Source organism: Eurosta solidaginis, chromosome 3 (genome assembly GCF_040869045.1).
Source record: "Eurosta solidaginis isolate ZX-2024a chromosome 3, ASM4086904v1, whole genome shotgun sequence".
In the NCBI taxonomy this organism is placed as follows: Eukaryota; Metazoa; Arthropoda; class Insecta; order Diptera; family Tephritidae; genus Eurosta; species Eurosta solidaginis.
Window position 1 is genome coordinate 243,126,889 of NC_090321.1, and position 27,806 is coordinate 243,154,694.

The 27,806-nt window shown below is 34.5% G+C and overlaps 1 protein-coding gene and 1 pseudogene across 7 annotated transcripts in view; both read right to left on the reverse strand.

Annotated features, from left to right (window-relative positions):
* The window catches only part of dpr12 (defective proboscis extension response 12), a 725,043-nt gene that overhangs the window by 416,394 nt on the left and 280,843 nt on the right, over positions 1-27,806 (reverse strand). The gene's annotated exons all lie outside the window — the stretch shown is intronic.
* Positions 4,689-27,806, reverse strand: part of LOC137246116 (uncharacterized) — a 66,586-nt pseudogene continuing 43,468 nt past the window's right edge.

Genomic DNA, 27,806 nt, shown 5'->3' on the forward strand with positions numbered 1-27,806 from the left:
GGTTGACACGACAAGTTTAACTCGGTAGTAGGTGACGGGGGACGGAATATCATAGAAGTTTCATTGTGATTATACCAAATTGTTCTCGAGATGGCAGGGCTTGTACTTTAATGGTACTTGTTACTAGAACTTACTGGATCTACATCGGTTAAAATATGATAAATCGATTACACTTTTCATATCTTCGGGGAGTGCTTTTATTGCTACAGCAACAACAACCACGGCACTTTATGCATGTAATAAATGCGTGTACCTCTCTCTCTCACTGGATGTTTACAGTGGTTATAGAGCTTCTCCTGTACTATGGAGCCATTGTCTGGTTTACGACCACTCAAAAAAAAAATTGTACCTAAAAAGGAGATGTAGGCGTATGCTTGGAATAACGAAAGCCCCTACAAGACGGCTGCATTATATGCCACTCTACACGTTTCACCTTTATGCCTTGTGGCGAAATCCATGGCGTTAAGAACTGCAATGATACTCAATGCCTCGGCGCAGGTTAAGCGCAGACCATACGGTCATAGTTGTATAAATTCAAGGCGCAATAACCTCCGAGGAGATCTAAGACCGACTTCTTTTCCAATTTGCATAATGCTACTTTCTAATTTTTCCCACAAGTTGGCGGGACAGAACAATATATTTTATTTCGACTGCGAAGGGATATCTGTAAGGCAGATGAGTTCTCTTTGAGAAGCTTTTCAAAATTACACTACGAGTGTTTGCCAGATCACTGCCGAGGGTCGACCCCGGTTATAAAAGCTTTCATATTATTGAAAGAACTTGTTTATAAAATTTTGATAATGCTTTGCCCGCGTCGTGAACCAAGGATCTTCTGTGTGGTAGGCAGAGCACACTTCCACTACACCACCAGCGCCGCTGCACACATCATGGGTCCCAGAAAATCTATCAAGATTAAGATATTTTACAATTATTGTTTTTGGGTAGAGCTCAAAGCTGCACATATATAAAATAAGAAATAAAAATAAATAATAAAATGACAGTCCAATGGACAATAACAAATAACCCAGGGATGTGATAATGCCGTTACTGTTGTTCTCTGGTCCCTTCTCTTGGTAAGAGTATCTGCGTGACTAGCGATAAATGGCAATTTATCAATGAATTATAGTCAAGAATGTGCAAATGAAAAAGCGGAGCAAAACGTATAATACGTATGCACACTACGGTGGTTCAAGAAAAACCGAGATTAACTGAAATAAATTTGAACAACTGATTTAAAGTTTTTTTGCTGTCAAAATCAACTGGATGCAAAAACTCTTAAACTTTATGTGGAAGAATTGTCTGAAATCATTGCCGTCAACCTTTTTCAAGGGACGGAAAATAAAATTTTTTTTTTTTCGGAGTCGAAACAGTACTGAGTTCCCAGGTATCCCTCTATAGCAATATAATGTCGAATCATGCATCCTTTTTATTTTTCGAACTTTGTTCATAAAAGTCCACATATAGAAGTAAATTTGTATTTTTATTTTTTGAGTCCGATAGAACTAGTTAAACTCGGACTTTTAAAATAAAAGTCCGGAAAAAAAGTTAAATTTTATTTTTTAAGGCCATAATAAAAGTCCCGCTTGATAACAAAGAAACGGCTTATCCGAATTAAAAAAAAAAATTTATTTCTGAAAAGCCGTTTCTTATTTATCGTATTTTGGCTTTAAAAAATAAAATTTGGGATTTAACTTTTATTTTCGGACTGTTATTTTTAAAATTCCGAGTATAACTAGTTCTATCCGACTCAAAAAACAAAATTCCGAAAATAACTTTTATCTTGATCCAAATATATTTAAAGTCCAAAATTAATAGTTTTGCAAGGAATTATATTATAAAAGGAATAACAATTTCAGTCCCTGCCTTTTTCTAGTTGAGTTGCGGCAGAATATCATAATATATTTTATTTTTGGCCGCGATGGACTCCTAAACTGCTGAACCTATTTTGAATTTGTTTTGCACCCCGTATGTGGTTTGATCCAACTTGAAAGATAGGATAGGTTATATCTAAGTTTATAGTCGCAATATTATTTTATTGCAATTTTTTTTATTTGTTTATACGTAATAATAAAATGTTACGTATATGCAGTGGCACTCATATTTTAAGGTGGTGCGGATATACTTCCGTGTAATTGCTTGGTGTTTAATTAAACAACCTGGTTATCAATAAAAAATATTATATCAAATGCTATCAAGTATAGTACCAGGCCCGCCAAGAGGGGGGGGGGGGGGGTTTCTGAGGGGCCCGCGATTTCTTTAATTGTTCCATGTGCAATTTTTAAGCCTAATTTCAAAAGCAACGAAAATCTGCATTTCGTTTTAATATTATAGTGAAGTGTGAAAAATAAAAATCTATATATATAAAAAGAAAGGCTAAAATTTTTATTAGTTGGTCGCCGGTGAAGAGATGCGTCGGTCGATTTTGTTCAAACTTTCACACAGGTTGCGTAAACCTCACGCGGTGATTACTACATAGATTTGGTTGCGAACGACGTACAGGGTCTCGAGATATAGGCCGAAATGTCGACCCGAGTACCCCTTGAATGTGTTTATACAATATGGATATCAAATGAAAACTTTTGAATGGTGCTTTAGTACAGAGTAATATATTATGCAGAGACGTACTGGGACTGGTATTAGGACTAGGACTGGGACTGAGACTCGGAGTGGGACTGGGACTGGAATAAAATACATACCACCCTTTGGGACAGGCAGTAAGGGATGCAGAAGAATGAGAAGGAATTGAGAGAAGAGAAAAGAGAGAGGTTGAGAAAGATATAGAATGAAACTAAGATGGAGATAGATGAAGCGAAAAAGACGGAGGGAGGAGTGAATAAAGGGATTAGGAAAAAATGAAGAGGGGAAAGGGCAGAGTCAGACGGAAAAAGCTTATTAAAATGTATGCAGATAGGCCAAATTTAGGGCAGGACAACGTCTGCCGGGTCTTCTAGTGTATGTATATAAACTCATTTAACAAATGCTTCACCAAACGCAAACCTTAAAATAAGACTAAAGTGTGTGTGGCAGTCTAATCTGCATACACATCATGAATAAGTTAATGATTAATTATATGCACAAATAGAGTGTATATATATATACATACATACATACACAAATACGAATGAAAACGCTTGGGCACAATCTAATTAGTAATTTAAACGTACACTTGATAACTTTTATATAAAGTAATTATATTTGCTTACTTTTTGTCTGTTTTGTTTGTTGTTAATCTCCTTTGGCAATATGCTGTGTAATGGGGTTGCAAAACAAATAATATTACGTATACGCAGTGTAGTGTCCATCTCCATTATATTCATTCAATAACATGGTAAATATACATCCTTCAACTAAGACCTTTTTCAACCAAGTGAACTTATTTTTGTTGCAATCTGTTGTGTAATCTTTTTGTTAAGAACTTTTACTGGACCCTTTTTTCAATGCTAAATATTTTCTTACTTCATGTCTGTTACAATTTTTCGTGGCAGTCTCTTAACTAAAATGTGTTTTTATACTCAGTTCAGCAGAGCTCACAGAGTATATTAAGTTTGATTGGACAACGGTTGGTTGTACATATAGTTGATAATACAACTATATATTTTTTAAAATTTTAATTATTTTTATTTTAAAATATTAATATTAACATTGAAAATTTATAAAAACAGTGACATTAAAATTTTCTTTATGAAATAATATTCAAAAATAAAGTAATTCAAAAACTAAAGTACAAAAATAAAGTATATTTAAATAAAGTAGATAACGCTACATTTACTCCCCCTCCAGTGAAAAGAAAAATTAAATTTTTAATGTTAATTTACAGTGTATATTAAATACTGTAAGAATTTTGTGTTATAGTTTGAAAAAAAAAAAAAAAAAAAAAATTGAATTATGAGTTAATTGCGTTAAAAGTGTATGTTAGTATTGATGTAAGTACCCAATCTTTTGATGATTCGATGTACTTGATAGCTTATTTTTAGGTGTCGTTGTTGTTGTTGTTGAGGTTAAAAATAACTTAATAGTTGTTTGGTAAATATTGTCAATTATAATGATGTATTTGAAGAACCTTGAATGAGGTTGAATGATAATAGATGGCAACTTTGTGTGCACAATTACTCAAAAATTAAAAACTTGTATTACGCAGAATATACGTTCAATATATATGTAATTGTACTCTGCATAATGTATGTCCAAGTTGTTGATGAGGAATGAAAAGTTGATTCCTTTATTCGTTTGAGGGTGGTATGAAATTGTTATTGATTCGTGTCATGTTAATGAGTATAATATTGAGTTTTTAATATGATTCTAATTTCAATATGAAATAGTTGATATATGTCAATAAAAATAATTTTAAGAAATCTTTTGAGATTTTTTAAAATTGATTGTACTAATTAGTTTTATTTTAAAAATTTAAAGTTGTTTGTTGTTTTGAATTGGAAATGTGATTGACTAAATATGAATTTGAGTTTATATGTCTGTTGTTGTAAATTTACTTACATGTGTTAATGACATATATTTTTTGATTATAAACTGGAGAGAGAGTGTATATAATTAAAATATATTTAATATAACTGTAATTTTGAATATTTTAACTCTTTTTTGTATACATATATAATTTGATTATTTTGTTTGTATATTGGTTCAACGAAGGATTTAAATAACAAATGTTGAAGGTAGATAGATGGTAAACTTCATTACTCACATTGACACTGCAACTATGTCTTCTTAGTCTTCAGAGAGTGTTGAAGTGTATATTTTTGTTGAGTTAATTTGCAACATGGTGGAGGTGGATATTGAAAATTGCATATCAATTTATTTTGTACTTTTAGTATACATCCAGTAAATCCTGTATAATATTCATAATTTTCGTGTCCAAATAAATTATGTGTAGAAATTTATCAGCAATCTGCTTCATAATTTTGTGATAATTTTGAATTTAAGTAAATTTTTATATGTGTCGTTTTGCTATCACTGACGTATGACTGAAAGAAACTCGCTGCAACTTAAATGCCTAGCGCCTCGCTGGTCATGCACGTACTGGTTTGTGTTGCATTGGTGGTAATAAAATCGAATGTACCAAAGAGTAAAACTAATAAACGTTGAGCGTATTTCGGCAGTGATGTAAATAATTAGAGCGTCTAAAATTTCATTAGGTATTTTACGTAGAAATCTTTTTGAGTGCACTTGTAATTACATAAACGGAGTAATTGTCCATATTGACAAACCGGCCAGTTTGCAGAAAATGTATTGAATTTTATAGTACCCTTATGATTCGGAGCGGGATCGCCATATTATAGTTGATAATACAACTATATATTTTTTAAAATTTTAATTATTTTTATTTTAAAATATTAATATTAACATTGAAAATTTATAAAAAAAGTGACATTAAAATTTTCTTTATGAAATAATATTCAAAAATAAAGTAATTCAAAAACTAAAATACAAAAATAAAGTATACTTAAATAAAGTAGATAAATCTACAGTACATATTTAAAGGAATCGAGATAGATATAGACTTCCATATATCAAAATAATCAGGATCGAAAAAAAATTTGATTGAGCCATGTCCGTCCGTCCGTTCGTCCGTTAACACGATAACTTGAGTAAATTTTGAGGTATCTTGATGAAATTTGGTATGTAGGTTCCTGAGCACTCATCTCAGATCGCTATTTAAAATGAACGATATCGGACTATAACCACGCCCACTTTTTCGATATCGAAAATTTCGAAAAACCGAAAAAGTGCGATAATTCATTACAAAAGACCGATAAAGCGACGAAACTTGGTAGATGAGTTGAGCTTATGACGCAAAATAGAAAATTAGTAAAATTTTGGACAATGGGCGTGGCACCGCCCACTTTTAAAAGAAGGTAATTTAAAATTTTGCATGCTGTAATTTGGCAGCCGTTGAAGATATCATGATGAAATTTTGCAGGAACGTTACTCTTATTACTATATGTACGCTTAATCAAAATTAGCAAAATCGGAGAAGGACCACGCCCACTTTTAAAAAAAAAATTTTTTTTTAAGTAAAATTTTAACAAAAAATTTAATATCTTTACAGTATATAAGTAAATTATGTCAAGATTCAACTCCAGTAATGATATGGTGCAACAAAACACAAAAATAAAAGAAAATTTAAAAATGGGCGTGGCTCCGCCCTTTTTCATTTAATTTGTCTAGGATACTTTTAACGCCATAAGTCGAACAAAAATTAACCAATCCTTTTGAAATTTAGTAGGAGCATAGATCTTATGGCGATAACTGTTTTCTGTGAAAATGGGCGAAATCGGTTGATGTCACGCCCAGTTTTTATACACAGTCGTCCGTCTGTCCTTCCGCATGGCCGTTAACACGATAACTTGAGCAAAAATCGATATATCTTTATTAAACTCAGTTCACGTACTTATCTGAACTCACTTTGTCTTGGTATGAAAAATGAACGAAATCCGACTATGACCACGCCCACTTTTTCGATATCGAAAATTACGAAAAATGAAAAAATGCCATAATTCTATACCAAATACGAAAAAAGGGATGAAACATGGTAATTGCATTGGTTTGTTGACGCGAAATATAACTTTAGAAAAAACTTTACAAAATGGTTGTGACACTTACCATATTAAGTAGAAGAAAATGAAAAAGTTCTGCAGGGCGAAATAAAAAACCCTTAAAATCTTGGCAGATATTACATATATAAATAAATTAGCGGTATCCAACAGATGATGTTCTGGGTCACCCTGGTCCACATTTTGGTCGATATCTGGAAAACGCCTTCACATATACAACTACCACCACTCCCTTTTAAAACTCTCATTAGTACCTTTAATTTGATACCCATATCGTACAAACTCATTCTAGAGTCACCCCTGGTCCACCTTTATGGCGATATTTCGAAAAGGCGAACACCTATAGGACGAAGGCCCACTCCCTTTTAAAAATACTCATTAACACCTTTCATTTGATACCCATATCGTACAAACAAAGTCTAGAGTCACCCCTGGTCCAGAAAGGCCCACTCCCTCTTAAAATACTCATTAACTCCTTTCGTTTGATACCAATATTGCACAAACGAATTCTAAAGTCACCCCTGGCCCACCTTTATGGCGATATCTCGAACGGCGTCCACCTATGGAACTAAGGATTACTCCATTTTAAAATACTCATTAACACCTTTCATTTGATACCCATATCGCACAAACGCATTCTAGACTCACACCAGGTCCATCTTTATGGCGATATCTCGAAAAGGCGTCCACCTATAGAACTAAGGCCCACTCCCTCTTAAAATACTCATTAGCTCCTTTCGTTTGATACCAATATTGCACAAACGAATTCTAGAGTCACCCCTGGTCCACCTTTATGGCGATATCTCGAAAAGGGGTCCACCTATAGAACTAAGCCCCACGCCCTTTTAAAATAATCATTAACTCTTTTCGTTTGATATCCATATTGCACAAACAAATTCTAAAGTCACCCCTGGTCCACTTTTATGGCGATATCTCGAAAAGGCGGACACCTATAAAACGAAGGCCCACTCCCTTTTAAAAATACTCATTAACACCTTTCATTTGATACCCATATCGTACCAACAAAGTCTAGAGTCACCCCTGGTCCACCTTTATTGCGATACCTCGAAAATGCGTCCACCTATATAACTAAGGCCCACTCCCTCTTAAAATACTCATTAACTCCTTTCGTTTGATACCCATATTGCACAAACGAATTCTAGAGTCACCCCTGGCCCACCTTTATGGCGATATCTCGAAATGGCGTCCACCTATAGAACTAAGGCCCACTCCCTTTTAAAATATTCATTTACACCTTTCGTTTGATGCCCATATTATGCAAACAAATTCTAGGGTCACCCCTGGTCCACCTTTATGGCGATATCTCGAAACGGCATCCACCTATGGAACTAAGGGTTACTCCCTTTTAAAATGCTCATTAACACCTTTCATTTGATACCCATATCGTACAAACGCATTCTAGAGTCACCCCTGGTCCATCTTTACGGCGATATCTCGAAAAGGCGTCCATCTATAGAACTTAGGTCCACGCCCTTTTAAAATACTCATTAATACCTTTCATTTGATACACATATCGTACAAACGCATTCTAGAGTCAACCCTGATCCACCTTTATGGCTATATCCCTAAATGGCGTCCACCTATAGAACTATGGCCCACTCCCTCATAAAATACTCTTTAATGCCTTTCGTTTGATACACATGTCATACAAACACATTCCAGGGTTTCCCTCGGTTCATTTTCCTACATGGTTATTTTCCCTTATGTTGTCACCATAGCTCTCAACTGAGTATGTAATGTTCGGTTACACCCGAACTTAACCTTCCTTACTTGTTTGTTTTGCCTTTAATGTTTTCTTCCATCTTTATTAAAGATGTTAAAATATGGTTGATGCCATAAAAAAAAACCTTACCGAAAATCAAAACCAAACTCAGAGCTGAAACATAAAACGAAGAACAATGGAATAATGGAACGGAGAGAAGACACAATGAAGACCAAATACAAAGCGAGATGGGAGAGAAAACAAAAGTTTCGGAAAACAAAGGTGACGCCAAATTTTAACCAAAAGAGAGTTCGAAAACCAAAAATGGGAGCGAAATCCAAAAACAGAACCAGGTCACCTAACGAAAACAAAACATGTTTCGAACTCGGATCCCAACTACATAACTAAAACTAAACGTTAAACGACACAAAAATCAAAACTGGAACTGAAACACCAATAAAAAATTAAAATGAAACGAAACGGCAAATAAAATTGGACAACGAAAGCGATGCATGAATAGAAACGGAAACCAAAGCGAATCGAAAACAGAAGCATCTGAGAAGCGAAATAAACACCGAAACACCTGAACTGAAACACAGAAAAAGATACAACGAAAATCAGAAATGTACAAAAAAGAAGCGGAACCACACAAGAACAACCAAATATGAATCACAACATACTGTGAAAAGAAAAACAGAAGAATCGATAGGTGAAACCGGAACATACAAAGGAAAATAGGTCCAAATCGAAGCCGCAACTAACGCCCGAAGCTAAAGCAGTACGAAAATAAAACATGCAACCTAGAGCGAGGCCGAGTAAGAAAGACAACCGGAACGGAGATTAGGAAGGATAAAGAAATAATACCCTAAATGAAATTCAAATGGAAGCCGATTACGTAACCACTGATAATGGAGACGGAATTTTTACCCGAATTATACCTGTACCGGAATCGTTACCAAGATGATATCCAAAAGAGATACTCACACTGGGACCAGCGACAGAAACTTGAAACGGTTCTAAAAGAAGATCTGAAACTTGAAACGCAATAAGGTAACCTGAAACAATAACCGGAACATAAATCAAATTTGCCAGCGCAAATAAGGGCGATCCAGAAACCGGTCAAAAACACTCAAACACAATTCTTACTGAAGATATAATCAATACTTGGCACTGTATACTATAATATTAAATTATTATTATATTAAATTAGAAAAATATAAGACAGAAATCGAAAAACGGAATTTGTCAACGGAACCAACGAACGACCTCAATGGAAAACAGCTTCGGAAACAAAATCCTGAACTTAAACACAGAATAAAAAAAAAAAAATGGGCCCTAATCAAAGTGGAAACCGTAGTGAAATATCACTGATCGAAACATATACATCAATAGATTGAGACATAAAACAAAAACTAAGCATAAATCAAAATAGAACGGAAACTCATGACAATATTCAAACGTGAGTCGAGGAGCAGCTGGAACCGAAACCTTAACTGGAAGAGTATCAAAAGAGAACCTGAAATCGAAAGCGAATAGTCTGAAACAAGTTAGTATTGGAAACAAAAGTGAAACTTGGATTGGTGTCTTATTTGGTATCGTGACCAAAAACAAGTGGTTGTCTTAAGTCTGGGCTTTTATGTTACTAAAGCCGGATTTCGCACCTTAATCGAAACTTTTGCAAACACCTTAACAAAAACAATGAGAAACCTTAAACAGAAACTGAAAACCTTAACTGCATTTATTAAGGAAATCAATATTGAGTTTGTAGCCGGAAGTGAGCTGGTGCCTAAGGCGCATTCCACAAGCTTAGTAAACATACATGTATCGCTCCACGAGAAAAGGCGCTAGCTTTTACATGAATGCCAGCATACGGCACCAATACTGTCCACTTCGGTTGCTCTTAACTCAAAAGGTAGTAAAGCTATCGATCTTCGGTTTTTGGCAACTTCGCGAAAGAACTTTTGTTTTCCATAAGTTGACAAAATAAAATGTTTGTTTTTTCGAGTTACGGGATTTTTCTCGAGTAGCGTCACATATATTTAATTTGTAATTTCTGTGAGCTGGAGGATGAAACGCTATTTCACATTCTCTGCCAGTGCATCGCTCTGGCAAGGCAGATACTCTCCCATCTAGGTGGTGTGACTCTTAGTCCCTATGTGATATGGAGTAAGAAGCCTGAAGATGTACTTAGATACATAAAAAGCCTCAAACATACAGCCATAAAACCGCTATAAAATTACGTATACGCGTGTATTCCCAAAATATTAAATTCCTAGTTTTCACTAAAAAAAAAACGCATGAGCACCAAGTACTCGTGAACCTCGATTTGTTAGCAAAAAAAATGTGTACGTCGAGAAAAATACTGCTTTTAAGCTAGCCAGACTTCACCTAGGAGTTGAAGTTAAATCACGACTGAGGCAACTCTAAAAAAAATAGTTTTTACATTTTTCGCAAGAGCCACGACGGTTTCTTGGCGACAAGGAATTATTATCGTGAAGGTATAGGGTTTTTTATCTGCTTATTATAACCGGGTTACTGATGTGTCGTCGATTTTAAAATAAAGTTTTAGATATATCAGCTTCATAGAAACCAATGTAAATTATACTTATCACATTCCGTTAAAGAAATATGACAATAATTCGGTAACACGCCGATAAAAAATTGATAACACTTCAATAATTTTATGGTAATTAATCGATAACTTTTCGAAAGCAAATCAAATCAAAAACACGCCTATAACAAGTGGTGTAAAAGAGCGCTACGTGCATGCAAACATAAAAAAATAAATAAAATAAATGTAAGGAGCGATAACCTCCGGGGGGATTTTAGGCCGAGCTTCTCTTCCAATTTGCATCGTGCTCCTCTAGAATTTTTCCTAGAAATTGGCGGGGCGGGACCTCATTTTTTTTGCCGACTCCGAACGGCATCTGCATGGCAGAAGAGTTTTCACTGAGAGTTTTTCATGGCAGAAATACACTCGGAGTGCTTGCCAAACGACCACACTTAGAAAAATTTTCTTCTATTTGAAAGAACTTGTTTCTAAAATTTTGATGTTGCTTTACCCGGCGTGTGAACCCAGGATCTTCAGTGTGGATGGCGGAGCACGCTACCATCACACCACGGCGGCCAGTAAAAAACATAAAAGTCAAGCCAATTTAATCATGTTAAAAACTATCCAAAATTAATTTATATTATTGAAATTTGGCCAAATATACTAGATCTCTTTAGGCAATCTTTTTTCAAGTATGATTAGGACCTAGTTTGCTTAAAAATGGTCTTTTGCGCAGTTTCGAATTCGGGTTCGTATACCTTTTTAATGTACTTATGTTTAACCAAACTTTCATCTCTTTAGTCATCAAAAGACCTTTTCGGGGCCTTAAAAGACTACTTTCTTTCTATCCCTTATGAGATATTTGAACGTCTAGAGTTTTATAAAATTGTTAAAGACTACATAAAACTGGTAACATTTTTTTTTTTGTTCAAATGCAAAACTTTTTAAAAATAAACACCCGCTCCAATCATGCCAAAAATATAAAAACCCACACATTTAAGAGCGCTCAAATTTTGTCAATTAAAATCTATTTTGCTTGGCTTACAGTTATGTTTGCTCTAATTGACAAGCCAATTACAACTGTTTTTAATTACTAGTCCAACAAGGCGTATCAGATCTGATGAAAATCACTATTTTTACGATTAGAAAAATTTCTTACGAATAGAAAATAGAGCGTTACTGTACTAAATTTCTTGATACATATATATATTTAATAAGTTAATATTTGAAGTTCAACCCAGTAAATTTGTTAAATAAGATTCCTTTAAATTTATATCCAAAAGTCTTCTCTCGTTTTAATGCTTCCCTTAAATTATTATAGAGTCAACACACAGGGAGCCAGAATAAAGAGTCAGTTTCGATGTGTTAGTGAAGATATTTTAGAAAATCAAAATGAGTTTTAATTCGAAGGTGAGTCAACACGTACACAGCTGATTCGGAGGTCAGAAGTACCGTGTGTAGACCATATTATAAAATTTTACAACGCAAATGCAACTCTAGCGTATAGATGAAATATAATTTAAAACAAGTAAAGGTGTCTAAGTTCGTGTGTAACCGAACATTATGTACTCAACGTGAGCTTCAATTGCACATTTCATTTCAGATAAATTACTTTTCTATATAACACATGGCACCGCCCATTTAAAAAAATGTCTCCCCATTTCCTCTTACAATAAAACTGGATTAGTGAAATTTCATTGATTCAAAACTATTTTTTGCTAAGTTATAGCTGATTATTCTAGTCTACGACCCTTTTAAACTTGTTTTACATCTAAGTTGCCGTGGTCTTTAATCGATCCCGTCAGTTTTTACTAGAAATATTTTTTACTATAGCGAAAATTTGTGTGCCACATTTTATTACGATCCGTTAATTTTTCTTCGAGTTATGGCTCCCGAAGCATAGAAAATTATTTAGTCATAAAAGGGGCGGTGCCACACCCATTTTCGAAAATTTTAGTGTTTTCCAATTTAATGTTATAACTCATTTTAAAAAGTAAAATTATATTGATACAAAGCTCTTTTCACTAACATATAGCTTATTATTGTCATCTACGACCCTTTTAAAAATCTTTTATATAAAAATGGGCGTGTTCCTTAATCGATTTCGTAAATTTTTGCTCAATGCATTCCTTATAGTAAAGGCAACCTCTGTGCCGATTTTTGTTACGACAGGTTTAACGATTTTTTATTTATGATTAATAATATTTGTAAAATTGATTTCATCACAAGTGGGCGGTGCCACGCTCATTTTAAAATTTGTTTTAAAATTTTAATCAAGAGTCTCCATATCAGTCCATGCGTCAAATTTCAACATTCTAGGTGTATTATTTACTAAATAATCAGGTTTTTTTGTTTTCCGAAATGTTATATATATAAAAAGTGGGCGTGGTTATCATCCGATTTCGCTCATTTTCAATACTAATATATTCCGGGTCCAGATAAGCTCGCGTACCCAATTTGGCGATGATATCTCAATACTTACTCAAGTTATCGTGTTAACGGGCAGACGGACGGACGGACATGGCTCAATAAAATTTTGTTTCGATATTGATCATTTTGATATATGGAAGTCTATATCTATCTCGATTCCTTTATACCTGTGCAACCAACCGTTTTCCAATCAAAATTAGAATACTATATGTGCAAAGCACGCTGAATATAAAAAAAGTAGTTCTCAAGAGATGCTTTTATTTTAAGCAGATGGTGCTGAAAGTTTAATTGATTGTCAACGCGACAACATTAATTCAAATGATACTTTAGTGATAACTCAGTTACAGCTGCTGTTCACTAAGCTTTATGTAAACGTTATGTGAGCGTGCTAAGTTAAACACACACATAAGTAATCATACAAATATAGTAAATCGTGTGTATATATACAACGAAGCATCTATGAATGTCCCACAAGTGAGATTGCTATAAGCTGCTACAATTGCAGAGCATTTTCCGAGCAAAACAAAACAACATACTCAAACATACACACATACATACATACGTATGCATTGCGTACGCTTGCAGCCACCCTCTTTATTTGCGTAAGCACACTCATACATAGATGCTCATTCATTACTAAAAGCACTCAGCGCAATGGCACACAAAGTTGAAGGTTAATTTAAGATGACCTAGTTTAGTGGAAAAACGTTAACCCTGTCATCCCATTTTGGCATATTTTCTGCTCATGCCACCTCATCCTTTTTCTTTCGTTTCTTACTGCATCCTCTTTTAAATTTAAATAGTTGCTAAAGTTGCGTACTTATGGTGCGGGTATTCAGCGAAACGCAAACCATTGGCAAGAGAGTTGCGTTGTTGATGTCGACTTGTGCTCATTGCAATAAATAGTTAGAACCGAAAGCGTAAAAAGTAGTGTGTTATTTTAATATATACATATGTATATTGGAATTTCATAATGGCGTCTCTGGTGCAGAAAAAAAGTTGGCATTTGTGATCCAGTGTTATTAGCCAAGCACGCAGGCATAGACTCAAGGCCGGGGTGCATTGCATCAAAGATCATAGGCAGGTCTCACAACCTTAGACCGACAAAGTTATACTTATCATTGAAAAGAGATGACTGTAGGCTGATGCCAGGTATTCTCACTGTACCCTGATTTCTGGCGTCACATGCCTTTAAATTAGCCCTTGTCAATGAAATGATATCTCACGTTTTATGCTCGTGCTCTACATTCGTTATGCTGAGACAACAGCTATTGGGAGTGATGCAGCTATCAGATTTAGAAGCAGCAAGAAGCATAGGTCCTAGAAAGTTTAAAGTATTTTTCCAGAGGAAGGTGTTATTATACAGGATACATAGACCCTGATTTCTGATAAGATTTTTTAGAAAACTTTTGAATATAAGGGACTCACTGAATCTATGCGGGGTCCTTACCGACCGGTCAATTAAACATTAATTAGTATTTGTTCATAAAAAAGGAACTTTATTAAAAATCGATAATTTTTCATTAAAAAGTCGATAATTTCTTAAAACCTTAATTAGTATTTGTTATAAAAAATTGATAACTTTTCGATAACAAATCGATAATTTTTTTATAATATTACGATAATATTCGATCCATATGCTAAGGTTTCGAAAGCCAGTTTATACTTTTTTAAAAAAAAATCAGTTACTTTTTAATTTCCAATCTATAACTTTTCGATAACGCGCCTATAAAAACTGGCCAACCCTCCGATAACAAAAATAAAAACTTTTCGATTATTTTTTGATAATCAATTAAAAACCATCAAACAAATCTATCCGATAACAAACCGATAAGTTTTCGATATTTTGGAAATACATCGATAACCAATTGGTAACACACCAATAACAAATTATTAATTTTTGTACATATATATGACAAATCAATAACTGGTTTATAGTATGTCGACAAGTTTTTTAATTAAATGGATACATTTTCGATAAATAGCCGATAATATTGTGATAACCGAAAACTTTTTTGAAACAAATCGATAACTGTTTGTTAACTATTCGACAAGTTTTAGTAACAAATCGGAAGCACACCGATAAAAAATTTGCAATACACCTGTTTGCAAAACTGCCACAATAAATCGATAACTTTTCCATTGCGAAGCTACAACTTTGCTATTACGAATCGGGAACTTTTCGATAAGTTTTTGATAACATACCATTTATTTGCGGCGAAAAATCGATAACTTTTCAAAACAACGGCAATCACACAACATCGCACGGACAAATATCAACTTGCACGAATTTAGAATTTCCGTCGTAAGCTCATCCCATTCAAGCAGAGAAAACTTCGGTCCCGTCCTGGATGTGTATAAACGCTTTGATAGAAATATTCTAAATCCAGCATCGGCTATGTGTGCGTGGATTATTTACGGCATGTGCTATTAAACTAGGAGAAATTAGGAGGATTGTAGGGATAAACTTAGTTTCTACAGGATGATATAGGTTCTTTTCAGTAACCTTCCAGAAATCAGTCCTGAGAGCTATCATCTAAGCCGATTGTCACTCATCACATCTCAAGCTTAATTTTTTTCGTATGAATATCAGATATGACATTTTAGAAAAGTATGGACTTCGCCGTCCTTTCAGAAGCTAAATATATTGGCGATGATCTCAAATATATTCTAAAAACGTAAAAATTTTACCGCTATAGAAAATTTTTGATATATAAAACGAAGAATTAATTCTTTAATATTTTGTTTGCTCTTGCTTATGTTTTTCTCACCAAAATCGAAAAGTTAGGAAAATCTTTCCTTACCATTCAAATATTTTTAAAAGTAGTAAGTGCTCAAACTAACAAATGCTCTTTCATAACGTATAGGTCTTGTGTTCTACCGGTGAAATATTGTGTTGACACTTGCAGATAGCATATTAACCACGCTAGTCCTCACCAGGGTGATATCGGAGTACTATTTGTAACGGTGACGCTCTGAGAGAGGATATTAAGACTAGTGACCATTTATACCAAGATAAGCTACTTATATTTCGGTGGTCTCACACGTGTAATAGGGGGAACGGTTATGTCAATGGCGACTTGGTAAGCAGCTTCTCTTACCGGGATGGAATACTTACGCTTTCATCTCTTCCAAACAGCAGGCGAGACCTATGGACCACAGCCGACATTGCCCCCCTCTTATTCGAGTTAGATGTATGCGCGATATGATTGCTCTTGCAATCGAACATGTTAGTAGGGGAGAGCGCCCTACCAGAAGAATTAGAACGTGTTCAACTCATCCAAACATAACCTTTTTTTGAGTAATGAGGGAGGAAAATCCTTTCTTACTCAGAATCAATGTTGGAAAAAGTAGGCTTTGGAATGTGTTCCCCTCTCATCGGAGCATGACCTTTTTCTGAGTAACAAGGGAGAATTAAAGATTCTTACTCAGAATAAATACGGGTAAGAGTAGGGCGGACAGTTTGAAGGGCATATCTGATGCATCAGACATGGCAAAAACACTCCTCAAACCCAGAAGGGACCTCTTTCCAGCCATTACAGCAGCTGGCAGCCGCATCGATAACTGATTAATTTTAGTTAAACGTCTATGAATATGGGAATCAAGGTTAGAAACGAGCTCAAGGCCAGAACAATAATTTTTTGTAATGATTATTCTTTTTTTAATTTTTCTATAATTGAAAATTGTATTTTGTTTTTGGAATAATAAGTAGAAAATTTTTCAGACAACCTGCCATAGCTGCGCAGGTAGATCGATCCATTAGTACGCTTTAGGCACGCTGCGCTAATCATTTAGCTATACAGCGGGGGTTTATTTGACTGATAAGTTGCTACTTCTATTCCTTTTTACCAACTATATTTGATCAGTGTTGCGCCATCTTTTGCAAGACACTGATAATGGCGCAACGCTGATCAAATATAGTTGGTAAAGAGGAATAGAAGTAGCAATTTATCAGTCAAACCAAACACCGCTGTATAGCTAAATGATTAGCGGCACGTGTCTAAAGCGTGCTGATGGTGAAGGCTTAGAACCCTTCGAAATGGATCTATCTGCGCAGCTATGGCAGGTTGTCTGAAAAAAAATTTTTTTTCTACTTACTATTCCAAAAACAAAATACAATGTTTCAATTATAGAAAAATTAAAAAAACAATAATCATTACAAAAAATTATTGTTCTGGCCTTGAGCTCGTTTCGAACCTTGATTCCTTTACCAATAAGCCGATAAAACTAAAATAATTGCCTCTGAATATGTTGAGAATTTTTTCAATTACGTGACACCGAAAGAAATATCCAACCATGTTCTTATGCATGATCTCTAGAATACACGTGTATGTAGTATATATATATCGGTATGTATACACTTTAGCTAATAGTTAATGCGTTCATATGTTGGAATGGAAATGTATGTGGTATGAGGGACGGGCATGTATGCTTCTTCACAGTATCTTGCACGTTCAACACGTACACACATCCATTAAAGTAAGTGCACACTTCTCAAATGGCCATTTGTATCATCTCAAATTCACCTGCATGTATCTAAGCATTCAAATTTTCCTAAGGAAATACAAAGAAAAACAAAATAAAATAACTTAATTTTAGCTTTTAGTTCTCACCTAAAAATATATTTCATTTACCAAACTACATACACTTACTTTTTATAAAATTAACTTACAATTATACTAAGTTTACTGGTTCACTCGGATATGAAAGCAGGACATACACATCTATACGAATATCAGACAAATACCACGTTGATAGAAAATTTCTTTTGCTCTTGTTTGCCCTTTCATTGCCTTTACGCAAGAGTTGCTACAAAGAAATATTACCTACAAACTTTGCTTACACCTACAAAGGCATTCCTTCACTATTTTGAGAACAACTTTTTAAAAGGATTTCCCATCAGATTTTTTATTCGCATTCTTATCCTTTGATAATTAGATGTGATTGGCGTATAACGTGCTATAGTTCTAACCGCTCAGCCGGGATTTGTGAGGCTATAAACGAAACACGAAAAAATTAAGGTAGATAGATAATGGAAGTGGGCATCGGACGGTAATTTAGTCCACTTTTTACACGCCTAACATATCGGTGCTACATACAGCTGAAATGGATAAAGTTGTGAAAGCACTCTTTCCAACCGACTAAATAAGAGAAGATATTGACTTCCAGATAAGCACAGTTAAAGAGCCGCCGTCATTTACTTTCATATACTTTTAACTTGCATTAAGAAGCTCGAAAAATAATAAGGCCCCAGAGCCAGAAGCCAATAAATAAATTTTCAAATTGCACTCAGAAATTTTGCTGGATATATACAGCGCCGAAACATCGATAAAGCAGTAGCTTGTGTTAGTTCGCAAAAATTGGATATGTCCTTACAGCGCTTTCAACAGCGCGAAATGCGCAAACATGACTGCCGCCTACCATGAAAGTCCTGTTTGGTAAATTTTTGGTCCAGACCTTTTCAATTTTGAAATGACTGATGGTTCATATTTAGTTGGATACAAAGACGACATGCGTGCAGGCATTACAGCCCTAAATATATAAAAAGAACACATAAAAATTTGAGCTGATAATCCCCACAAAATAGCATATACTACAGGAAGTTCGCTTTGAAATCTTCCTCGGAATTATAATTTCAAAGAGAGTAGTAAACTACTTCCGAATAACGTTTTTCGCGCAAATTCAACATGCGACTGAGAAGGCATCTAAACGTTAATCGTTTCAAAGCAGGCAGATGGCAACTATTGGGAAACCAACAAAGGAAACTGCTCATAGACATCACCCAATCCACGTCACAGTGCCGATCCGAGCAGTAGGCAAACAAACTTTGTAAGAACAAACGTTCTAGGTTTCTAACAGCCGTATATCGAACAACAGCTCTGGAATTAACCTCTGTTGCACCGAATTAGGACCAGCCGTACAAGGAATTAGCATAAAAATTCCATTTGGACTTATAGGCACTAAAAAAATAGGTTATGGGGAAAAACAGATGGATCAACAGGGCATGACAATCTTCAGCAAAGAGAGCAGAGAAAAAGAATTGCGAAATTGAACATCAAGACAGATGGACAGCGAATTTAATAATAGACGTAGAAGCATGCAGCATCAGAAGCATCAGCGGGGTTAATTACTCCGTTACCCAAATACTCTTCCTGCAAAAAATATTCCCCCTGAATAAAAAGGCCGAAGATCCCAAATACGTTTACGGCGATGCAGACGAAGACGATGCTGAACGTAGTTTCGTCAAATGCTCACTATAGAGCTAGAACCAATGAATGAAAAGTCGGCCAAATCACTGTCACTATTGTTACAGAGAAAATTTCGGTCAGCCCAGAAGAGTGGGAATAAATTAGTAGCTTCGTAGAAACCACACTCCAACATGAAATTATGCGAGAGCAGTCCCGGGTTGGTCGACAGTTCCAAATGGGATTATCAGTTTGTTGAAAAATCTGTAGTCCTTCGCTCACAAGAAGAAAACGAACCATTAAGAAGCCGACACTTTGGCGATATCAATACGATTACAAATCGATAGCTCAAACCTAATAATACCTATCGATAAAAAGAGTAAAACATTAACTTGTCAGTTGCGCTTTCTACTGATAAAGATCCATTAAAGCTCTTTTCAAATATCTTATAATTTTTCGTTTCTGATAAACTTAATTATGCTGTGTATTAAACTCAACTCTTGTGTACACTCTTGTTAATTCAAAAGCATTAGTTTTGACATTAGGCATTAGTTTTTGAGGTAGAAAGTGCTGGTTGCTTTATTGTGCTGTTGTACTGTTGTAATGTAGTGCAGTTTCAGGCGCAAGTGAAGTTATAGTGGGTGTCAGACTGTATAAGCCCTACGTGAGCTGCTATTAATGACAGTTCGATAGTATAAAAAAAAACTTTTGAGGAACTTTTTAAGATGAGTATCGCAAAACTCTTAAAAATTAAGGGTCTCATTCTTTATTACGAATCGAATACAAGGCGCAACTAAGAAGAGAACTGTTATTATAAAACAAACATACAAGTTAACAGTTTCTTTAAAAAATTATTAATTTTTGAATGAATTAGGAATATCACAGATTCTGGAACTAAGTCAAGATAAATTTCCAGTAACAGCAGATCCGTATTTTTAGCGGCCAATTTAAAGATCAGCATCACGCCGCACCGTTTAAGACCACGAATATTATTTACGATCCCAATTCCTCTTGAAATTGGACCACTGTTGTCGCTTTTATGCCCAGCTTTGAAAAAAATTTGCCATCATATCCAAATTTAGGATATATGCCAAATTATCTTTATAAATAAAAATTATTTCAGATCATGATTCAATCACAAGAGGTTTACTCGACTTACAAATTTGTTGACAATTGCAGCCATTTTGCTCCCAAATCGAACTGACATCCGTTAACTGTGTTGTTTCTTTGCGATTATTCGAAAAATATTAGTAGTAGAAATAGCATGCAATCGGTTTACTAATACCTGATAAGTACTGAACTGGATAATTCTTTAGAACATTTTTTTTAATTTTATCATGAATTAATTAACTATGTCATGATATATTAGTGTGGCTGAACATAGGTTTTATGAAAAGTACGGACGCCAAAGAATCGTGCAGTTTCGTAAATCTATGAACATAAACAAACCTAATGCAATTAAAATTCATCATTCAATAGTGTAGTAGTAAATCGATTCATGTAAAAATGTCATTAGTAAGTTTTGGAGATGCCATAACGAAATGTATTTATTGAGCATATTAACTTTTTCATTCCGTATGTTCGGAACATTGCTATCCATTTAAATATTTGAGGAGCCGGTTTATATATGGTTACTATACATTATTATTTGATATTTTCGGACCTCGTGAGCTAGTATCAGACGAAGGTGTTCCGAATATTTTAAATTAACGGTTTATCGGGCACACTTCGATGAATACTCACGGAAAAGAGTTTTCCGAAATTTCGGAATAAAAAAATGAATACTCCCTGTGTAGCAGGACTGCACTAAAGTTTAACCCTTCTGGCAAAGTTAAGGTCGGAATATAAAGTTCTAAGACAATAAGAAATTTTCTTTTATTTTTTTGTCAGTTCATTTCTGCTGCTGAGTAGGGTGCCAACCCATGTCGGCTGCCTGTTCAAAATCGCCCTATCTCAAAATATTTTTCAAAAATTTTTCATTTCAGGATATGTCACAACAAAGCCTTATATTATAATTAGATTGAAGAACGCCTTATCTCAGAATGTTTTTCATTAACTCCCTCTTATATCAAAATCCATTGAACTTATGCTCATATAGGGAGTTTGTAAAACAAATTTTTAGATTTTGAACTTTTTCGTCAAACAAATTCTGAAAGAATGACCATACTAACATAAATTTTTATCAATTCACGAAATATTTAGTAGGAACTGAACTATTTTCCCCAAAACCTGTTGGCATTTACAAATTTTTCTATCACTACTAATGTACTACTAAAGGTACTTTTCTACTAAAATTTTCACTGAAGGGGATAGAATTATTCCCCGTTTTCCTTACTTCGTAAAAACAACCCGTCCAGATTTTTAAATTTGGCTGTGTCAAAGCTCTGTCATCATTGGAAAACAAACCTTTTGTAATTGAGTCATGATTTCAAATAAAGTAATTTATCATTTTCCAAATTCCTTTTTTTATTTATACAAATAGAGATGTCAAGATGGCAAGACAATTTTTCCAGAATTGTAAAATTTAGTAAATTATGTGAATTTTTTTAAAACTTAACTGATTCTCATAAGTTTTAAAATAAGTAGCATATGTCAGCCTATAGTTTGACAAAGACTTTCGACTTCTCCTTGACATTACGTAAGAAACATATGGGTCGAACGAATTATAGAGAATAACATTGCTAGACAAAATCGTAAATAGTCGAGTCGTTCGTCTGAACTTTCGTTCGCAATACAGAATGATGACTTAAATTTTATTACGTGATATGCCTTAACAGATCACATCTATTTATAAAATATATATATATTTTACCTGATCTTACATGTCCCTACTTGCTTGAACAAATACCGTTAACGCAGCGCATCCTCTGTTATTATCTTATGCTCCGTTTACAACTGACCACATAGGAAACACTGAAATTTACGCTTGACAGAATTTCTTTATTCCTAATTCGTGGGTACCTTAAAACTACTTTTTATTTGATTCAACGTCCTTTCAATGTCCTTTTTTATACTCAGCTGAGCAGAGCTTACAGATTATATTAACTTTGTTCGCATAACGGTAATCCGTAACGGCATGAACTAATCGAGATAGATACAGACTTCTATATATCCGTCCGTCCGTCCGTCTGTCCGCCCGTCTGCAAAGACGATAACTTGAGTAAATTTTTAGGTATCTTAATGAAATTATGTAGATTCCTGGGCGCTCATCTCAGATCGCTATTTAAAATGAACGAAATCGGACTACAACCACGCCCACTTTTTCGATATCGAAAATTTCGAAAACCGAAGAAGTGTGATAATTCATTACCAAAGACGGATAAAGCGATGAAAATTGGTAGGTGCGTTGACCTTATGCCGCAAAATAGAAAATTACAAAAATGTTGGCAACGGGCGTGGCACCGCCCACTTTTAAAAGAAATTTAAAAGTTTTGCAAGCTGTAATTTGGCAGACGTTGAAGATATCATGATGAAATTTGGTAGGCACGTTCCCCCCATTACTATATGTATGCTAAATAAAAATTATCGAAATTGGATGAAGAAAACGCCCACTTTAAAAAAAAAATTTTTTTTAAGTCAAATTTTAACAAAAAATTTAATATCTTTTCAGTATAAAAGTAAATTATGTCAACATTCGACTCCAGTAATGATATGGTGCAACATTTAATTCATTTAATTTGTCTAGAATACTTTTAATGCTATAAGTGGAACAAAAATTTACCAATCCTTGTGAAAGGTATCGCTTCTATGGCAATAACTGTTTTCTGTGAAAATGGGCGAAATCGCCACGCCCAGTTTTTATACACAGTCTACCGTCTGTCCTTTAGCTCGGTCGTTAACAAGATAACTTTTGCAAAATACGATATATCTTAAATAAACTTAGTTCACGTACTTACCTAAAGTCACTTTATCTTGGTATAAAATATGTCCGCAATCCGACTATGACCACGCCTACTCTTCCGATATCGAAAATTACGAAAAATGAAAAAAAATGCCATAATTCTGTACCAAGTATGCAAGAAGAGATGAAACATGGTAATTGGATTGGTTTATTGACGCAAAATATAACTTTAGAAAAACTTTGTAAAATGGGTGTGACACCTACCATATTAAATAGAAGAAAATGAAAAAGTTCTGCAGGGCGAAATCAAAAGCCCTTGGAAATTTGGCAGGAATATTGTTCGTGGTATGACATATATAAATAAATTAGCGATACCCGACAGAAGATGTTCTGGGTCACCCTGGTCCACATTTTGGTCGATATCTCGAAAACGCCTTCACATATACAACTAAGGGCTATTCCCTTTTAAAATCCTCATTAATACTTTTAATTTGATACCCATATCGTAAAAGCACATTCCAGAGTCACCCCTGATCCACCTTTATTGCGATATCTCGAAAAGGCCTCCACCTGTAGTACTAAGGCCCACTACGTTTTAAATAATCATTAACACCTTTCATTTGATATACATGTCATACAAACACATTCCAGGGTTACCCTAGGTTCATTTTGCTAAATGGTGATTTTCCCTTATTTTGTCTCCAAAGCTCTCAACTAAGTATGTAATGTTCGGTTACACCCGAACTTAGCCTTCCTTACTTGTTATTTATATGTATACATAGCACACGCATACATTTGCATTTGCCTGAAAGTCATACATATATAACTGTGTGTACATATTTGTGTGTATACATTGCATAAGAGAGTAAATGTTGGCTTGCGGTTCAAGGCTTATCTTCGTAACCATCTCGCCTCCTATCCTCGTTTGCCAATGCACAAAACTTCAAATATGCTCAATTAAATTTGAAATATATAGAATGTATGAAAATGTGCTATTAAGTATGTACTTAATATGTAAATTTTTGCAAATGTGCCCAGGTGGGAATTCGGCATACTTTGATGTAGTTTTAAGACTGGCAAATACTACTAGCTTTTGAAAAAGGGGAAATCCATAGCTTTTAATCGATCCATGTCCGATCACTCTATAATGACAAATACGCTCATAATTGACCGATTTTGAATGAATGACGTTCTTTCATACTGCCGAGGACACTTATTAAAAAAAAAACACGTGGATATCGAGTGCTCATAAAGCTCCATGTGTAAACATGAATGTGTACGTCTTGAAAAGAAGAGTTTTTAAATTGACTAAAGCCGGAACTTTAATTATATACTTTCAATGGAGAAAAGCTGCTTTATTTATAAATCAAATGGGATATGAGTAATTGGCGTACATCCCAGTGGTCAGACACCTTCTTAGAGAAGTAGATAACCCATTCCACTAGAACGCAACGGAGTTTCGAAACCTGTACCGACTAACCCCAGACGTGGCTCACTTTTTGTTAAAATAGGTAAAAATTGCACAATAATGACTTTCAAAAGCAGTTAGTGTACGGAATTTATTTATTTTTGGCATTCCTTTTGTGCTTTTCGCATTTTTTAGGTTTCGTTAAGCTGTTAAAACGAAATTTAAGTGTCATTTATTTTGAGTCGTTAAAACTAAGTTAGTGAATAATACAATTGATAAGGCAAGCGACAAAATCGTTAATTAAAATCTCGACAAATCACATCGTTATAAGTTAGTGAATTCCACTACAGATGACACGTAATACATCGATACATTTTTGATAGAAATTCGATAACAAATCTAGAATATTTTGGAAACGAATCGACAACTTTTCGTTTACAAATCGATAACAAATCGATATTTGCACGCCAATAACACATCGATAAATTTAGATAAAAAATCAATAACATGCCGATAACAAACTGGAATTAGATCAATAATAAATGAATATATTTTCGATAACGAATCAACATTTTGTCCCTAAAAATCGATAAATATTTGGTTACATATCCATGACTTTTCGATAATGGGATGTTTTCGAGAGTAAATCGATAAAATTTTGATAAGAAATCGAAGACATTTTGAAACATATCAATAATTGTACGATTACTTTTTGATAACATATGGATATTTTTTTGATAACTAATCGTTATCATTTTGATAAGAAATCATAGGTCATCGATAACCTTTTTAAGCGATGGCAAAAATATAATACTTCGATAACAATTCACAAATCGTAAGCTTTGTTACATATCGTTTACAAACTTTTCCTTTCCTTTCCTTGCATAGCTTTCAGTGTAGTGACTACACTTACGCTTACATTCTCTTCACACAAATACAGCATACCCTATCACACACACTCCGCCGTTACTACACATTACTCCTACACATCGCTTGCGCTTAGATTCTGGATTGACCCATACTGTGAGAAAAGGTGTTTACATATCAAAAAATTGTATTTGACAAATGGAGCCACTAAAAAGTTAATAGTAAAAAATTTTGATGACCGGAAAATAGACTCAAATCATCAGTTTTAGCATTTGACAAAAAGCCCTTCTAATAGAAGTTTATTTATTTTCCCCACTGGGTATTTAAATCTATGCGTTTGTGTGTGTTTTTGTGATTATATTGTGTATGCGGGCGTAAGGGTCGATGGATATTCATTTGCTGTTTGCCATCTACCACACAATCCCTTTTCTGCTTCAGCAAGTCAAGCGTGAATTTGTGTCAGATATGATGTTGGTGTTGAAGCTGACGTTGGCGTTGTAGCAATATTTGTTGTTGTAAGTGTTGGCATTGGTAAGTCAGTAGCAAGCATGCAAAATTGTTACATGCTGTCATGTTTACCCAAAACACACATACATACCACGTATGCATATGCAAATTCGATCATCATGATAATATATATATTTCACAATTATATATATTTCACACTTACATACATTCATATTGATCTGGCCAAACAAACGCCAATGTAAATAAGTTCGAGTTCATGCCAAGTTTACGACAAAAACTTTCAAGTAATTTTTTGCTCATATCAGCGTATCTTTGTGTGTGTGTATATGTGTATGTGTGTGTGCATATATATAACAGTAGTTCTTCAGTTGCCCTCAGAAGGTCAGTAGTAAAATGAAATGAAATTAGTTAAGAGTAAATTTGTGTTTTTTTTCTAGATCTCTCTTTTCTTTATTGCTTCATTGAATTGCCAAAGCGTGGTGCTGAATGCAAATTTACCAGACAACTGCCATTAAAAAGCTAATGCTTATAAGCATATTTCTTAAACTAATAGAAATTAATATGTTAGCCTTACCGTAGAGATAACGTTTTTTATGCTCAAACAAATTCCTTGAATTCATTCGCAAAATAGCACTACTAAATTACTAACTTTTAGGTCACAACACTTGCTCCCTCCGAGAGGAACCTTTAATTGCCAAAGCCACCCCTGCGATATATATGATATATGTGTGTAGTCGGGGAAGCCATAACTTGTTATACACTACCCCTTAGATACCCGCACAAAACTTTGACCTCGATTCACCAATCTCCGAGATTTTTTGAAATTAAAACAGCGATTCCAGCATTCAAAAATGCAGCTTAGCAACTTTAAGAGCAAAATGCTTAAGATTATAATGCTGACATATTGCACACATTTTGTTAAATATGTTCGAATGTTTTGGATCTTTGGTCTTTATTTTCCTGAATTCACTAGGAAACTTTATAAAATCCATTTGAGACGTTACTGTATAAACGATAAAATGAAAACAGATCAAGTAATTTCCCAGCTACGACAAATTACCTCCCTCAACTTTGTGGTATTCGATAAAAAAAAAAAATAAAATCATAAAAGTGTCGAGCGGAAAAAATCGGTATCGAAGCACAAAGTTATCGATATAGAATCGTATCATATCGAAACTCATATGCATACTTGCCGCCCTTCTACATCATCTACATATGTGACAAAATACAGTCGTCTTTTTGCATAACAGTTCCTTAATTTATTTTCCAAACAGCATAATTTTCTCCTAGCTGGCTGTTTGGTAAGAGTTTCCGTATACCGCAAAAAAAATTATTGATAGCTACCGTTGGCTTCATCTTATTATAAGGCAACTTTTGTTATACGTATTTTCTACCTGCTGCTACCCTGTGTCCGTTTTTGCGTACTTCGTAGCAAATCCGAATATGTATATTGAGACACAAAATTTTCCCCAAATGCCCCATCAAACAAACCAACCACAAAAAACAGGCGGAGTTAAAACGACGCTAAGTTAATATTTGGTGTATACCCTAAGACCTCAAGACCTCTGTCGCTCCGCCAATACTTCTTCTTGGGCCACTAATTGAAGATTATCGTTTTTTTATATTTTCCTCCTCCGCTTTAGAGCCTTATGATGGTTTTAAGTAGAACTTTTTTATTAAGACTTAGTTTTATACTGCACATACCCTATCTGTCGCTTCTTTTTTATTTATATTAACCCTCTTTTATCTATTGAGATATGTGAAGGA